Genomic DNA, 5,462 nt, shown 5'->3' on the forward strand with positions numbered 1-5,462 from the left:
AGAAAAAAGAATGAGACCTAAAACATGTAATATTTAACCTAAAAAATATTCTCTTTTTTATTATTATTATTTTTAGAAAAATATTCTCTTGAGGTAATATTTATAACTGCTAGAGGAAAAAGATAATCAGATTTGCCTTATTATATAGATTTTCCCTTTTTGTGTAAGATACATTTCTATGAAGAGAGCTAGTGTTGAATGAGCCCTAGGAGAAGAATGTGATTAGACCTGCCCCAGGCTTATGGGTACTGAGTTCCCAATCTAGAATGTTTTTTGAAGACAGTATGTTATAACTATGGAAACACAACCCCCAAATTCTAAGAATTTTTCACAGGACACATTGTTTTTTATAAACCAAACTTTAAGTAAATTTGTGTGATTCTATGTTTCCAATAAAGCAACTATTTTTTTTAACATAAGGACAAGTCTCAATAGGATTCAATTTTATATTGCTTACAAGCTATTCAATACTTAAGAACCAATTAACAGATTTTGGAGCATTGATTTAGAACTCAAAGGTACCATAGGGGTCATCTCTTATCTGCTCACTTTAAAAATGTGGAAGTTGAAACCTGTAGAAGGGACATGTCTAAGACACAGGAAAATAGAGTCCAGATCTGTAGCTCCTCTTCCTCTGATGCCAAATGTACTATAGGGATCTATTTGTTGAGAGAGTAAAACATATTTGGGAGGTCCTAACTTCAGTTTTATATGCTTTTTTTATATGCTATATGATTTCTCTTGACTTTCAATGGATAATCTGTTTTTAATATTTTTTTAACTAGGAAACTTTATTCATCTTGTTAGATTTTTCAAAAAGAAAGGAAAAAAAATCTGATCAGTCTTTAACAACAAAATATTATTGGTTTTAATAGAGAAGCAAGTAGCCATGAAGGAAAAGTTTACAAATAAGAGTAACTTTCATCCCAGTTTTTGAAACTTAAGTATGATGTTTGAGATACTACAAAATAAAATCACATTATGAGGTGTCTTTTTTCTTTCAACATTTCTTTTCTAGTCTTCAAGGTTTAGTCTGGGCTTCCCTTTAAGAAAAGTAAAATACAGATATTTTAAAAAAGTTTTATTGATATGTTTTGTTTTCAGTACAAATATTTACAGATTACTTCCATTTCCAGGGAGGTCTCTTGTAGCAAAGTGAAAGTTAAGTAAAACTAATATTACAGAGCTCATCTGAAAAGTGCATTTAGCATTTCCCTGCTACCCCCAACCCTATGATGGAGGAAGATGAATGATTTTTTTTTTCTTGCAGACAGGCTGTCATGCAAAAGAAACTCCCTCAATGGTGGTAAGTAGAAATCATATATCTCATTCTCCAACCAAAATTAGTCACATCTCTTTCAGAAATACTACATTTCATCATCATCTTCTAAAGTTATGGTCACTGTACTGATCATAGTTCCTACAATTTTCAAAGATATTTAATAATTTTTTTTGGTTATTGTCTAAATTGCTCTGATTCTAGTCATTTCATTCACCAGCTTATAAAAGTTCTTGAAATCATTCATTTTTATATTATTGATGACTTTTTGCTTTTGAACTCAGAAACTCTGGAGTATAGGGAATGATACAAGGAATGATACAAGACTTCTCCTGAAGTCTGCCAGGAGACCCAGGAGGAGACTGCAGCTGAGTTGCTTCACCTGTCACAGCTGGGCACCAACCCCTTGACACAGAAGACCCCAGTGAAATGAAAGACTCATTTCCTGCTTGCCCTGGGGTCCACTGAAAATACCGCCAAGGCTCTTCCCCTGTAAGGGATGTTGGGTATCAGGCCATTCATTATAGCTGTGGGAAATGCAGCTGGGGGATCACTCTAGGGAACTAGCCATAGACCACACAGTGAAAGAAAATCACGTTCACTCCTATTACTGGACTAAAGAAAAATTGAGTCTGATGGTACAATTTCAGCATGTATTGGTATGCGTATGGAGCAGCTTCTTGTTACTAGACATGAATGGCACTAATGTAATATAAACCACAACAAACAACTGCAGCACCTTGTAATTTGGCTGTAATTAAAAACAACAACAACAAAACCAAAAACAACAAAACCCTCAGCAATTCAGCATTCAGCAAGAATATGGGGAATGTGAAAGCACTGTGGTTGTGACTTTTTCTTTTCTATTTTTTTCTTTTTCCTTCCCCTCCCCTCCTCTCTCTTTTCTTTTTTTTTCCCCTTCTCTTGCCCTGACTTGTAATATATATACACATATACACACAAACTGTCTCTGAAAGAGACTGACTGGGTGACCTTGGGAAATAACTTCTCAGTCTCCCAAATTTCTATGACTATATATTAAAGGTATCAGCCCTTGTTAGTAAAGAAAATTCTAAGACCCTATACTGATGAAATCTTAGGTTCAATCCAAAATAAATAAAACATTCCTAAAAATAAAACCCCAATTTTAAACAAATAAGAAATTTAGTGCCTCTAATCTCTTTTACAAGACTAACCTGATGTACCAGAAACCACTTATCTATTGAGACTTGCAAGTTTAAGAGCACCATGCCCTACTCAAATATCTCTTCATTCAGTGTCTTAACATCTAACATATTATCATTCTGGAAATTTGTGGGGGGGCAGGAGGGAGTATGGGAGTTTTAAGATTCTTTCATATTTTCTTCCCCATATTAACTATAATTAATAATAAATATGGTAGCAAGTCCAGGGGATACAGTTCAGATAGACACTAGACTGACTCTTGATCTGGCCAAGAGAGCAGCAACAATTATCCTAGTAAAGGAACAATCTAGGAATGGCATCAAAACCTACATATTCTATACTACCACTCATACAGAAAGGAGACCCTAATCTATTATTAACTCCTGCACCAAAAACCACAATTCATTTCTTACCATGCACCAACAGTTCACATTCTTTCTCCACCAAAGACAGCTCCAATCATTCACTTTGCCACAAAGCAACAATTTCCCTACTTACAGGATTCAGAAACCCCCTGGAAGAATTGTTTCTTGTTGATGAGAAACATAGAGGAAGTTTTCCCTTAGACTAAAATTATCTGCTTCACAACCTATAGCAGCACAATCACCTGCTACTTGGTGTCATTTACATTTTCCAGAATCCCCTAGTAAAACACTACAATCTTTTATTTGAAAGAACATATTTATTTCCACTGTTCCTTCCACATATCCTTCCCAGAAATATTTTAGCTGTTTATGTTATAGAAATGACATTTTTGGTTAGTTTGCTCAAGACTCCATGCAATATTTAGAAGGTTAGTGGAAAATATCTGGCATTTGGGTATTACTTAACCCTGAAAGTTTAACCATTCATGGTCAGAATTACGGGATGTGATATGATTTTTAGTCCTCTGGCAATTGTTTTCAGTGGTAATAACTTTCTGGCAAAGTAGAATTTTCATTTCTCGGCATGCTTCTCATAAATCTTCAAGAATTCCTCCAAGAATCAGGGGTACTCTTATGGATTTGAGTGGGGAAAAGTGTCCAGTACTGTTTCCTTTCCTGTAGTAGTCAGTCCTTCAGCTCTTTCTATGATGAAGGCTAATGAGATGCATTCAAAGCCGAGTCTCAGCTTTTCTTGAGAGAACATTTTGTTGGCTGGATACAGAAAGATTCTTCCATACTCCAAGGTCTTGTGCGTATCTGCAACCATGGAGCCCTCATACCTTGCAATAAAGGGAATTGTATTGTCCTGAGGATATTTCTTCTCCTTGAGGTACCCTAAGATGACAGGTTTAAAGTCCCTGATAAAGCTTTCATTGATACTATAGATGTTGCCTCTATTGCTGATCTGGATATCCTTATTGACTAAAATGAATTCCCCCATATGAGGATCCAACATGAAACAATTGATCTCACACTCCATAGAGATCACCACCACTGTGGCACAGCATTCTGCTAGACTGCAAAACATCATCCTGAGAAGGCTCACCAGTTGATGTTCTTCTATAAATGCCCAAAATGCTGCCAATGGATCCAAAATACTCAATGATAGAAATACTATTCAAAGGATTAAAGCAGACCACAAAGTTCCCTCTTTTTTTCCCAGTTCTATTATTATGATGTGTGTTTTCTTTTGACACAAGCACACATGTGCTAAAGGATGACTTCCACATATTAATAATCATCTCATTAGAGAAGATTTTAAGTTTCTTAATTTGCTTGCCCAACACAATTGTGGGGTCAGCAATTCCAAAGAATTGAACTATTCCATTACAAAAAGAGCAGGAGATGATTTTGATCAGTTGACTCATCTGTGCCTTGGACTGTCAGCAAAGTGGCTTAAGGTGTCCTTACTTCCTTTCTGTAGGCACCCTGGTAATTCATGACTTGGTTATACATGAGCATTGCCTGGGGACAGGTGCTGAAAAGAGTTTAGAATTGAGAACTGGGAGCTTGGAGACAGTAGTCAAGTCTGTCTGTGGTCAATTCCCTTCACTGGAATAGTAACTATTAGGTAACAGCCAGTAGTATTGCAAAGATGCCGGGCCACTGAAATGCTACCTGACTAATCAAATACCTACACCTGTAAAAAATGGGGGTCCTGGAGGTAGCAGGAATGACCTGGAGAGGAATAATAAGAACTTGGAAGGAAAACAAAAATTGTGTTTCGTAATTTAGTCTATTAATAAGCAATTCAAAGGCATTATCTAGTTGGACTACTCCATGTTTTTTTTTTAAGTTGGATCTTGTTTTCTTGTTTTTGTCGTTTGCTGCCAAATCAATTAGCAAAGCCAACCTTTAATTCAGAAGGACTTGGGTTCAATTTCTGTCTCCAACATATAGTGGCTGTCAGATAATAGTCAAGCAATTACAAAACACTTACTTTAGCTCAGGAACTGGAGAGACAATAAGGCAAAAACTTGGCACAAGTTAAAATGGAAATAAGGAAGCTGTCAAAAAATATAAAGTACCCAAACTGATCAAAGATCAAACAGAGATCTTAACTCAATCTTAAAAAAAGGAAATAATACTAGCTATAAAGAAACTGCCTGAGGGTGGGGAGGTGGGTGTGGAATTGCTGGTCTTGATGGATTCATAGGTGAATTCTATCTGCTTTTAAAGAACAATTAGAATCAATATACACAATTCATTTTCAAAAATTGAGAAAGTATACTATCAGATTCCTATCATGAGACAAGTGCAGCCCTAATAACTAGACAAGACAAAGGAAAAACCTAGGAAAATCATAGAATGATATAATGAACATGAATTCAATAAAATTAAAATCCTTTTGATCATAATGATTCATATGAGGAATTATTCATCACAGTTAAGATGGATCTATATTAGAGATGCAAAGTTGTTTCAACATTTGGAAAATAAGTTAGTTGCTCATATTAAAAATGAAAATATCCTTAAACCAAATGATTATCTCCATACATGCAGGGAAAAAACCTTTGACAAAGTGCAATACTGATTTATGCTAAAATAAAAAAAAAATCTCTACAAGGTATAGG

At 35.4% G+C, this 5,462-nt stretch overlaps 1 pseudogene; it reads right to left on the minus strand.

The window, feature by feature from the left end:
- Nucleotides 1-487: 487 nt before the first annotated feature.
- LOC141498215 (fructose-1,6-bisphosphatase 1 pseudogene) lies at nucleotides 488-5,225 on the minus strand (annotated as a pseudogene).
- Nucleotides 5,226-5,462: the final 237 nt, after the last annotated feature.

The sequence above is a fragment of the Macrotis lagotis genome, chromosome X, assembly GCF_037893015.1.
Source record: "Macrotis lagotis isolate mMagLag1 chromosome X, bilby.v1.9.chrom.fasta, whole genome shotgun sequence".
Classification (NCBI taxonomy): Eukaryota; Metazoa; Chordata; class Mammalia; order Peramelemorphia; family Peramelidae; genus Macrotis; species Macrotis lagotis.